A 13,293-nucleotide genomic window follows, 5' to 3' on the forward strand; every position below is an offset into this window, starting at 1 on the left:
GTCCATTTTTCTCTTTCTTTGGAAATAGTTGATATTAATTGCGAGGTTGGTGCTGCATCTGCCTAGCTTTAACTATATTCCAGAGAATGGAGCTTACTAATATTCTTTTGTGGAGAAGGTTGCTAAATATTTATGCAATCTCTTAAGCCTAACTCTTTCCAAATCCACCGATGCAGAACGAAGCAATTTTCTGGCTAGTATGGTATTATTTTCCATTGAAAAGGGGGCCTGTCTGCCGGGGGAGGGGCCAGTCGTCTCCCACTATTTAGATAAAAGCAGCTTAGATGTCAACCCATTTCGAAGGGTTCATATTTGTATAACATTTCTAGGAGCAAATAAACGGACCCCATCATCCTGCATACATACTGGAAAATTGTGAGGTCCTTCGACAATCCAACTCCTCCCTTTGCCTCTGAAGTTATTTCAATTTCTCCATTTGGAGATACGAAAAGCGAATTCCATGTTTATACTTTGCATATTTCATGATTCTCTAAAGTGAATTCACCGTACAAGGAGTTCTTTTTTGCCGAAAAATTTGTCAACAGAATCCTTTAGCATTATTAGTTTGATGATGCACTCCCATGTTTGCGATGTTTTTCCACTGAAGTTTGCCAGACGAACAAAGACGCTTCTGTAAACAGGGACTCGGCAGAAAGTCAATATAAAAGGATTATTATAGGGATTTCAAGTATAATAGGATGGACCTTTATGAATTTTTCCTTTTTGCAGCACAATATGTGGATGGATCGATGCAGTCAACTTTCAGGATCAAATTACTGCTATAATGTCGTATCTAAACTATCTTTTTTTGTAGAAACTGGAAACTGTATCAGAATAACGATAACAATCTGCAGTCTCCGCTTGAGCTCCTGATTCGCAGTAACTGATGAAAAGGACATACGCCAAAGCAATTTTCTCACAAGGACAAATTAAACTGACGTGGGAGCAACAGAGGAATGCGCGTCTCATTTGATGTGATAACGATTTTCAATTAACGCTTAGCTCTTATCGAAGCAAAGTATCCTTCTCGACCTTATATCAGCAGAGCTTCCAACGAGGACATGATGGAAACCATCCACCTCCTAGTAACATCACTAGCAGACGAAAGCATTTCGGCGAATTAATTCAGTTCGACAATTCATCTAAGACACGACATTGAATGTTAGATAAAAAGTAGACAATTTTCTCGATAAAATTGAATTAACTAGCTATCAAGCTGGCAGGCAATCGTAGCAAATTATTTCAACGAGTCTCGATCCTGGAGGAAATTTTCTAAGCCAATGAGTCTTATCCATTCCAAGAGCCATTCAGACTATTCAATTGATTGTTACTCCGCAATGCACCCGGGAAAATTAAATTTTCCTGGCCTTTATTCGGTTTATTTATGAAAAGGAAACAATATATATAGAGGTCGGAGAGTTCTAATCCTCCGACTAAGGTTCTTGAGATACTCTCTTAAAAATAGAGAAATGTCCTTAATGAAGTTATCGGCGAAGATGGATAAAGCAATTCGATAAATAAACTAAAGCTTCGTTATTAATTTCATCATCAATTTCATCATTTCATCATAGATTTTTTCTTCTTCAAAGTACACGCCTTCAGTATCCAGATAACCCCGCACGTTAGACTTAAAGGAGACAATATGATGCAGCTTTAAGAAGCAAACGCTGGACAACTTGTACTGGTATGCCTACAGGATAACAAGAAGGATAAGGCGTAGGCACTTCGAAGTATTTCAATTTTCCATCTGGTATTAAGTATTCTCCCCCTTGGCCCACTTTGCACAAATACCAGACACTGTCCCAGTACGTATAGAGGTTTCATCACACTCCCCACAGAACCTGCAGACAGTGTCCGTAAATATCCCTACCTTCCCTAGGTGATACTTTAGTCGGCAGTCACCAGTAAAAATTCCCCCTATGATTCGGAGGTTCTTCTTGGTGAGGTTTAAACAGTCCTTTGTGTCCTTGGGTTCGTATCCCCCAAAAAGCACCCTGGCTGCATCATTTTTGGTAGGCTCGTCCAGTATAGTTCCCTCAGCCGTTCCTCTTCATTTTTTTAATATCATAGCCATGAATGCGTTTCTGATTCCACAGAAGGCTTTTGTTTGAGGATCGCTCCCAGAGCATAAGTGAGGCAGCATCTGATGAGTTGCCTCTGCCCTGAATGAAACCGCACCTCATGTATCCCCAGAAGCGTTCTGGCCCGTGAGGAGGCGTCCCTGCTCCCTTATTGGCTAGTTCGTCCATTGTCTCATTGCCTTCCAACCCAGCATGGCATGGAAACCAGAGAATTCAGAGTTTATTTTATGGGTGGTGGAAATCTTAAAAAGACGCTGCTGCGCCAGGTTACAGCATTGTATGCATTTGTCAACCACTAGAACCACCCCCATTTCTCGGTGAAGTATTACTTCGCGAGGAGAAGTCTGGTTTACACATGCACAACTAAATCTCACATTCCAGGCTCGTTCGAATTCCTTCAGCTTCTCCTGTATCGCAGTTACTATTCCGCTTATCGCACTCCATTTTGCTGCGGACCTCAGCATCTCTTCCACGAAATTATGGGGTCCGATAACTGCGTCGAGGGCATCGTTTAACCTCCCTCTTTTATTCGCAAATGTCGGACAGTGGAACATAATATACCCCGGATCCTCAGGTATAGCGGCGCATTCAGGAGTCTGGAGACTCATCCAATCCGAAACGATCTAAGTACTTCCTGTACCCACCGTGTCCCGTAAGAAACTATGTTAGGTGGCAATTTAATTCTCCATGCTGGGGCTCGACCAATCTCTCAATGCACGGAATCAGTGAATGGGTCCAGCGGCATTTTTCGGAATTATACCACCGTTGCTGCTATCTCCTGTACAGCTCCATCCTAGTGAGTTTTAGAAATCCCGTAGTCATTTCAATTGGATTCACTCTCCTTCCCCGGTGAAGGCAGTGTGCCTCATTCGCTGGAAGATCCAAGAGAATCATCCCCGCGATGACACACACTGCCTCACCTGATACCATCCTATATGCACTGTACACCCTCAGTGCGATTGGCCGGTGTGCCGAACTTACCATTCCCTGGTTCACTGAGTTATTCAGTGCGCACTCCCAGACTTATAACAGGCTTGATGTCACCACCCCTGCGATAAGCACCCGGCGACTATATTTTGGCCCTCCTATATTTGGCATCATCGTTGCAAGAGGTGAACTAGCCTTTGCTGCTTTTTCTCGCGCATAGTCCAGGTGCCTCGAGCCAAGCTCAACTTGACATTGATCATTACCCCCAGGTATCTAATGATCAAATTTGAAACGCCCTGGTGATTACCAACCCGGACTTTAACAGTGTTTTTTTCCTGCGATTGGTAATAAGGACCGCCTCCACCTTATTTTCTGCCAATTTTACCATTAGAATGAATGGTTTCACTTGCATACAGTTCCACGTCCTGGTGGTGTTTCGCAAATACTACCACTACCAGGTCGTCTATAAAACCAATCAATGTTCCTCCCTTGGCGCGCGAAGACCGAGCCCGCCGTTAGGTATTATGTTCCACAGCAGGGGCCTTGGGGAGCACCTGCTATCACAACATATTCCTTCGACTCGTCGTCCATCTGGTACCAAAGAAGTCTCTCCGAAAGGTAACTCTCAATTATCTGAACTAAGTAAACAGTTTAGCCAGGGTGCCCTTAATCCAACCCAACCACCGCGCTGCACTTACCAGCGGCCGATACCTCCCGGGTCAGGTCCACAACCGCTGGAATGGCATCAACCGTGAGGTCCACTTTCTTCTTGTTGTGGGAAAAGGGTTGCAATTATTTTGAACAAGAGCCGCGGGCACGTTATTTGGGGTGATTTTTGTCCACGAATCTTGTTCATTCCAACCTTGTAAGCAGCGCCTCACGGGTTCGTATTTGCTTCAAGGCGGAACTGTTTGAAGCAATTCCTTTTACTTTCCCATGTAGCCTTCTTAAGGCTATTTCGGAAATCACGGTATTCCTTCTCCGACTGCCGGTGTTCTGGCTTCTCACTAGTCCTTTGGCAAAGTCTCCTCGCTCACAGACACGATGCTCTCAACAACGAGATTTTTTGGCTCCATCAGTAGTGTGGTTTCCTACTTTGATGGAACTTGCGTGGCGGCATTGTAAAGTCGCATGCCTCAGTTATCCGTTGACATAACTGGCTCACTTTTTCCAGCGTTGTTCCTTTCGGGTCATAACCTCTTTCTGAAGCCGCCAGGAATGTTTCGTCCTCAAAAACTCCGCTGGACTATCTAGCCTCCGTTCCTGATGTCGAGAAAGATGGCCTCTTGGTCACTGTGGGTGTAGTGTTCACTCACCCGTCAGACCATCCTTCTTGCCAACAAAGTACTGAGGTAAGTCAGATCGATGATTGAGTCTAGCCCTCACGGAAGGTGTGCAGGCATCCAGCATTGGCTAGTACGATCTCCAGCTCCACAAAGGTTTTAAGCAGGATTTGGCCCCTGGTGTTCGGCACACGACTTCCTCAATCTAAAGCCCACGCGTCTAGCACCTCCTCATATTGCGCTAATGTTGCACTAGGAGGGGTATAGCGGACGCCGTTGACTTTCGCTGCTCCCGGGAATGCCATTGTTTCTTGAATGGCTTGCCTTCCACATGTCCATATAGCCCAAGTAGCACTAACGTAATCTCGCTACCGTTCACAGATTACTGCCACGTCTACATTCTCTCGAATGGTTTGCGAGAGCAAGTCTTGAGTTGTCTCACAATGAATGAGGTTAATTTGTATCAGCCTCATTTCTTTTTCTTCAGCCTTTGTTCCGTTCAGAAACGGGGTCGGCTCTGATATCAACCTCATTTATCCATACGATTCAGTTTCGTTCTATCTGCCGAACACCTTCCACGACCGGAGCGTTGCAGGTCGTCTACTCTGGTTTTCCCTTTCCACAATATGCATCGTGGATCTCCAATGCAATCTTTGATAAGGTGACCCTTTTTCTCTAAACTTCCTGCACCCTCTCGAACTGTCGTACTCACCAGTACATGCTGCTGCAAAGTGACTGAAATCAAGGCATCTGAAGCATCTCGAGAGAGATACTTGCTTCCGAAGTCGGCACACGACCCAAACTATCCTTACCTTACCGGCGGTAATCGGTTTAATCCCTGATTCCACCGGCGAGCTAATAACAGCGGTCTGTGTACCTCCATATGCCTTTTTCATCCTTTGAGTGGCACTTTCTTCAATTTCGCTAAGGTTAAATTGTTCCCTTCGCGCAACACAGATATCCTCTCGTGATATGACCTTGTCTAGGTCTTTGCACTTGATCACTATTTCTTGCTTTCGAGCTTTCACGTCAGCTTGCTCATCACCAACAGATCCCCTTTTGCGTACGCGTGATATAGCTCACACTGCCACCCAGCTCTATTAGTTGCAGATCGGCTTTGGCTTTCCGGGGGATATCGGCGTAGGATACATTTCCTTTTTTGCCAATAATGGTTATTTCCGAACGAAGCTTCTTTTTCTCCTATTGCTGCTTTTTGCCGGCCACCTTTGTCCATTTTTCGGGTTTACAAGCTGTAGGTTCTGCCCCTTTTATCAAAGTTTGACCCGTAATCGAAGAACTACGCGGAACTTTCTCTGATTCAACTTTCTTTGGTGATGAGGCTTTTTTTCCTGGCCACTTGTTGGACACCAAGGGATTCATTTATTCCATCTCTCCTCCGTTTACCCGCGTTCCCACCTATCTTATGTTGTGGTAGCGTCACCTGCGCCTCCCGCGTGACTTTGCCACGCGCTGGTCGTTTTTCTCCTCCACCGCCCTAATATAGGACAACATAATACCTCGTATTAGAGCCCTGATATTTTGGTGGATATTATGCCTTTCCTTAATGAACTCTCAGAGTTCATTTTTGCCTTTCCCCAGTGAAACGCTATTGCAGTTTGCTGCCTTCCACAATCACCTTTTACAGCACCGATAGTTATGTTAGTCCGGGGACTCTCCAAGTTCCATTCCGAGTCCCTTGACGAATGTCGACTGCCAAGGGGTAAAGTTGCCTTCAGCGGTTGAAGGCGCAGCGATTGGACGAGATTGTCCTTTTCATGCGGCAACCAGATGCGAGTGACCGATCTCCTGGGAATCTCGTCGCAAGGATGAGTTTAAGCTTCACGCCCTCCCAAGCGTCACTGATCTTAGCGGCGCACAAACCGAGCAAGTCCCTGGAGAATTGATCCTCGCTATAATGTGGAACCCACGGACCACCTGAAAGGGATCAAATCAGGGGATGGATCCCGTGCGTTTGCCTTTGGCGTCCAGTATATGCTCAATGCACATCTCCGATAGACTGGCCTCAATACTGGTGCACACCACCGGCGCTAGTTTGCCGCTAGTGGAATTACCATCCGCCAACGCCACGCGTAAGTGGTTCGTGGCAACCTGAAAGACCTGAAGGACGTCAAAATTTCTGCCTAATCTGCTCCGCTTGTGTTTTGGTTCGACTTTGTCTTGAGATCGATTGCATTTGAGAGCGTGGGCTTCGCCTTCTGCTCGTCTATCATGCATTTTGTGATATATTCCTCAGCAATCGCCTGGTATTTTTCGAGGTCCTTTTCATCCCGCTCGTTAACAGTAGCAGTCTCCTTATTCTTAGCAACCTTATTGATGATGCGTCTGGCATCACCACCTCTTCTACTCTTCTCAGTTTATTTGTTTTTTTTTTTTGAAAATTGAGTCCATGTCTTGGTCCCAAGATTAATCCGGGGAGAATGTTCAACCTGGCTAGCCCGGCCAACGTATGCTGTTCCACCTTGGCTTGGGTTCATATTAGCACTTTCTCCAGTGCAGGAAGGGCGTTCTCCGGGCTGATTCTTCGGCTCATCCCCCGCCAGATCCACTTACTAAAGACCCATGCAAGCAAGCAGATCCTTGTCAGTTGGATAATTCTACTCCCAGCCTCGCCCTACACACTCTTGGCCCCTGCGAAGACGGTTTCTAGTGAGGTGGTCGTGTGAGGACCTGCCGAATTATGCAACTTAAACCTGAACCGGGGCTGTATCCATAAGTGCGCTCCTATTTGAAGCACTGTCCCATGATGGGACATGAAAGGGGTCCTAAGTATGCTTTAATCTGATATCAATCGATTGTTCGTATTTGCATCATCCATAATGCAGCCAAAAACGAAGCAAATCGATATTGTGCTCCAAAAAAAGTAACGCCAGCAACGCAAAATAATTTTGATCCAATCAGCATCGCTCATATCACGATAAATTAATTTGTGCACGAGTAGTTGCTGCATGGATGCAACGTCACAAACCCTTCCATGCCCAATTTCATCATTGCAGCAAACAAAGGGAGGAACTCCTTCCATGCCTACTCGCAGAACACACCCCCCTCCCGAATGAATTATTATAGTGCTGTACACTTGACCTAATCTCCCGAAACAAGCACGGCACTTATCCTTCTCCTCGACGCAATCTACATCCATACAACAAAGCCTATCTTCCTTTCTGGAGAGCCTACGCTGACGAGCGCTATCCACCATCAAACAGTCGAAAAGATTATGCTAATCGCCCGACTCTATTCAAGCATATTGCTCCAATTTCCTATTCCCCCCCCCCAATCGAATTTAGTGGAAGCGCTACGGATTCATAAACCCAATAAATGAGACTTTATATGGAGTAGCATTCGGGTCATTGAATTATCGATCCTGAACGGGAATCAAAGAACTCTGGGGCTCCTTCCCCTTTTCTTGCTGAAAAATGTCAAGAAAGGAGGAAAGTAGCATCATAACGGCGGGAAGATGTTATTCTGTTCATTGTCTTTCACATATTTTCGAAGCAACCCCGAACCTTTCGCTCCTTTATGGCCAATATCTCTACCCCCTCAATTTCCTGTGTATTCGGGGACCGACAGCCCATCCGAAATTCTCTTCATTCAGAAAACTTCCTCCCTAAGTCTGGCGGATGAAAGGGCTTCGTCCGAGGGGTTGTCAGAAAGCAGCGGTTCATACTCAAGTGTCGTTAAACATTTATCTATTGCCCCATTCAGGCCGGAAAGGAAACTGACCTCTGTGAAAAGATGTCTTTCATACAACCCTCAAGAGGCGGGCATGGAGAATAATCCTTGTGCACTTCTTCAAGCTTTCTTAAGACGAAAGAAATTCTGAGGACGAACAACCGCCCATTGAACTTTTTTCAAAGCCACATTTAACCTCATTTGCGGGAGGTTATGCTTTGTCTTAAGGAACGCAAGAAAACATCGGAGTGGGTCTGAAAGGAAACAGCAAAACAAAGCAGGCTCCCGTTTAATCTTTCTGGGCACTTAGAAAAACAAGCTCAATGTTCACCCACACGCCCGCAAAATTTATCTAGGCCAAACTGGTCCGTATAGTGACGTGTAGGGCAATGCCAGTGTAGTGCGAAATCCATACCGGACGGGTGTCCCAGTGACGTAGTTTCGCACCACAGCTATCTGTGAGCCGCACGATGTAATTCTCTTGCCAGCTATGTATCGAAACGGTCGTTCACCTTGTGCACTCGTCGTTCTCGTCAAGTTTCGCCGGTAACACACTTTTCTGGCCCGAAGTAACTAAGCGGGTCAACCCCCATCAACACGACGTCGACCCAGTTGTGTAGCAACTGCAGGGGAACTTCCTTTTCCACGCTCTACACACTATCCTGTCACTAGTTACTGCACGAGTGTACATAGCATGTACGCTGGTGGAGACTTGCCTGCATCCAATGGTCCACGGTGGAGCAGAACGGCTGGTACTATGGAAATCTGTGGAGGATTCTCTGTGATGCAGAAAGCTTTTGTGGTGTTCAAGTAAACAATGGAAGACGCACGCTGCCTTGGTGACATCTGAACCGGTGGAAGGAAAGGGAAATGACCGAGTTTGCGTAGGACAGAACAGGATGTTCCTGAAGGTAAATGGAATAAATTAGCATCAGAGGCTCCTAATAACATACGTTCAGTCAACCCTTAAAGCGAAATATTAAAGGAAATCTGCTGAAAAAGAGGAAATTGAATTAAAAATGACATTCAAATGACAAACTTAGAAAAAATAATAATAATAAGGACACCGCAGATACCAGACCGATTACTTGCTTACCAACTTTCTTCAAACTCATGACATCTCTTATTAATGGAAGGATCAATGCACACCTCGCGACCAATACCATTTTGTTCGAAGACCGGAAGGGCTGTCAAGTAGGATCGAAAGCTTGAAAATACATGTCATTATCAACAAGTTTTAAGATAGGCAACTAAAGGCAAAAGATATAGATGATTACGCCAACGCCTTTGATAGCATTTTGCATACCAGGCAAATCATTGTTCTACATCTATATTGCATTGATCCAAAATTGTTTCATGAGAAAATTCAGATGTTAGCCAAAAGAGAGGAGCCCATGGACCAGAAAACTGAAAAAAACCATCAAGCGGACGGCAGACTCATGGCTTCCTCCATTCTTAACAAAAATTAGTTCATTCGTTTCTGGCGACAGCTATGGAAGGGTAACATATCACCTTGTCAGCCAGTTCATCAGATGGTGACAATACCTCAGAGTCCATTCGTGTACAGAGAAGCATTTTCCAGGAGGAATCAATGAGTCCCTTGGAAACACCTTTAAGTATTAGAGTGGGCGAAGTTAGCTTACTTTAGCTAGGTCTCCTTCCGTCTACCCGCGAGGTTCGTCACCACGCCTTCCTCATTTCTTCTGCTTTTCGCAGTTTATCCTGGATTACTGCGATCATGGAGTTGATCGGATCCCAATCCTCCTAGCAAGCTATCATTCTCCGGACAAAATTTTCTGGTGATAGCACTTCACCTAGAGTTTTCTCTAGGTTCCTCCTTTCTTCCACGAACCTAGAACATTGGAAGAATACGTGTGCAGTTTAGACAATTAGATGAGGTGTCCAATTTAAACCTGTACAGGTATTGACGGTATCCTCCATAGCCGGTGAGAAACTGGATAAGATTATAATTGATCTCCCTTTGCTTTCTGTCCAGCCAGTCCCCAATGGAAGGGATCAACCCGTAAGTCCAACGACCCTTTTCTGACTGGTTTCATCTCTTTTGCCATCTGCTTATGGATCTCTCCCTTTCGGCTTTTTTAACTTGCTATAAGGGAGAGATGGACCTGTTCATCATCTCGGTTGCTAGGATGTAAATCGGCGACGCTGCATCATACTGAAGGCAGAACACACCCTTAAGGCTGTTCTTCTGTAAACCGTACTCAGTTTATGTGCATTGCCTAAAACATGCAGTGCTTTTCCCCAAACTGTAACTGCTTACAGCAAAATAGAACTCACCACCCTGACTATAAGCAGCCTGCAAGTATGTCGCAGTCCTCCTACGTTCGGCACCATCCTTGCGAGAGCCATACTCGTGGTGGATGCTTTTCCGCAAGTATGTCCTATGTGCTGCTTAAAATTGAGTTTTCCGTCTATCATCAGCCGACTTAGAAGAGATGATACGATTCCCGATTCTAATACAGGCGTTATTTTTCTTGCGGCGCTTAGTGATGAGGAACGCTTCCGACTTTTCCTCCGCGAGTGCCAGTCCAGCACTCTCTAACCAACCCTTAATAACAGTGATTACTTCGTTTGAGTACAACTCAGTATCCTAAAGATGCTTTGCGACCACAACCAGTGCTATATCGTCGGCGTAACTCACCACTGTGGCCTCCTCGAGAACCGGAAGATAAAATACATCATTATATATGATGTTCCACAATAGTGGGCCCAATACAGAGCCCTGTGGGACACCCGCGGAGACAATGTACTCCTTGAGTCCATCATCGGTATTATACTAGAGCGTCCGCTTTTGCAAGTAACTATCAATAATAACGGCGAGATAGGTGGGAACACCAATCGTCGCCAGAGACTTTCGTATAAGGTCCCAATTCGCCGTGTTGAATGCATTCCTCACATCCAGGGCTACCACTACACAATATTAGCTGGTACAACCCCTTCCATGAATTGCATTTTCGGCCAAGCCATTATCCATTTTGATGGCGTCAATGGTTGATATGGCTTTACGGACCCCATACAGCCTATCTGAAACCCTCTTTGGCTCTCGACGACTGGGAGTAATCTATTATAAATTACCCGCTCCGACATTATCCCCATAGTGTCTCGAAGACATATGGACCTATAGAAGGACGGTTCCGCTGGAGGTTTGCTGCCTTAGGCAGCAGCAGCAGCTTCTGGCGCTTCCATGGTGCAGGAAAGATACCCTCGAACATGGACATTTCGAACAACTCTGCGAACGTATCAGTTCTATATTTGACGGCAAGTTTGAGGGCCTTATTCGGTATGCCGACCAGATCCTTGGCTTTGCAGTCGCCTATTCGACTGCAGATCTCCAGCAACTCTTCCCTGATGACTGCTGGAATCAGCGTCACATTCAGGGGGCGCTAGAAGGTACAGTGCCCCCTTTTGCCGGAGAAATAACCCCTAAATAATTATTAACAAGAGTATAGTATCTGCGGAGACGAGCGCGCTCTGAATTGTTCTGTCACCATTTTAAAGGCGCTACCCCACCGTTCCGCTTCCGAACTGAATTCCTTAAAACATTCCCTCTATCTCCGCTGGATGGTAACTTGAGGTTCTTGCGGGCTTCCCTATAAGCATCCTCCTTTTGCCCTTGATCGATCCTATCTAGTGCGTTCTGAGCCATTCGGCTGGCTCGGCGGCAAACCGATCGAAGACTGGCAAGTTCACTATTCTATCAATTGTTGGCTCTTCTAGTGAGGAATGAACACCTTCAAGGCATCGATGGGTCACATGCTTTGAAGATGCTTTGTGTGACTTTATCCGTAGAGGTGTCTGCTTTGCTAGGCAGGTCTAACCACACGTCCAAGAATGTTTGCTCATCCATTGCTTGTGCAGACCATCCTGGTGTTCTTTTGGATTTCGGCTTCGGGGGTGCCGGTATCCTCCTCTGTGACTCCGTTCTTAGTTCAAAGGTGATTGCCTGGTGATCGTTGTACGTGAAATCCTTGCTAATTTTCCAGGACTTATCACGTACCAACGCAGGGCTGATAAAAGTCAGATCTACGATTGGACCAGATCTTCATTTCCGGTAAGTATTTACATTACCTTCGCCGGTCAGAGCTATATACAACTGGGTGAATCCCATGCATTAAAGTCGCCTTTAGACCTCGTCCCTTTGCGTAGCGAACAAGATCGTCCAACAGGTTCTCAAACCCAGGCACTGTGAGGCTTGCTGGGACTAGCCGTTTATTTTTTCCCACAAGAAGCCACTAGCCATCTGATTCATGCTATATTGTATGGCTTGACGACCGCACGCGCATATCGCAGTTCCGCCAATCAAATCAGTGACCCAAACACCACCGCCAAAGTTTCTGTACGGTTCACTAATGGCAGCATTCCAGTTATCCCGTTCCTCTTTTCCATCGCACAAAATGCATTTTGGGTCTCTATTGCACTCTTTGGCATTTTGCTCTTTCTCCTCACACCTTCGACATCGATCGAACCGATATCTGTTCCCTTCGTCGGCAAACAACCCATCCAATGCGGACCTTCCTCAGGACCAAAAACTTCTACGCTGCTTCCACTGGCAGCCTCATTATGAGGAAGAGGACGACAACTGGTCCTCGAAATACCAGTATATGAGGAATAAGAAACTCATTATTAAATTATAAGTTAAAATTTGTCTTTTTTTTCATTATAGTCGCATTATGGCCGTTTGAGTACTGTCGTAAGCTTTTCTTAGACTCACGATAGATTCTTCCCCGAATTCCTCCAACTTGAATCGTTATTTCAAGGGAGTACAGATCTCTTCCCTGGATATTACCTCATCGAGATCCTTGCCTTTATGCTGACCTCATGTTTTTGGAAACGTACCGCGACATTCTCTCCAAGTGAGCGTATAACTTGGTTACGAAAGTCGTCAGTTTTTCCCACGCTGGACTTTTTTCAACTAGAACATGAGATCTCCTTTCCGGGTCCTCCGGATTTTGCTGATATTTTCGCCTAGATCTCTTAGGTCGGGGTCAGATTTAAACTTTTTCAGTATCTCTGCGTACAATAAATATCCTTTACTGGAGATTATAATTGCTTCTGAGCAAATTCGCACCTTTGGTTTCTTGTTCTTTTTTTGTTCACTACCTTACTTCCAGCCACCGTTTTTATGTTCCTTTGGTTGCGGTTCGCTAGCCGGCATTCCCCCTCTTTCTGAACTTTTAGTTTTGTTTGTTGGACTGGTCAGGACCACTTTTTTCCTTTTTGGCGCCTTTTGGCTCCCCAAAACTTCCTCTTCTTTGTCTTGCCCTCTCTTACTTGGTCGAAAGTCGATAACCTTG

The sequence above is a fragment of the Hermetia illucens genome, chromosome 4 (assembly GCF_905115235.1).
Source record: "Hermetia illucens chromosome 4, iHerIll2.2.curated.20191125, whole genome shotgun sequence".
In the NCBI taxonomy this organism is placed as follows: domain Eukaryota; kingdom Metazoa; phylum Arthropoda; class Insecta; order Diptera; family Stratiomyidae; genus Hermetia; species Hermetia illucens.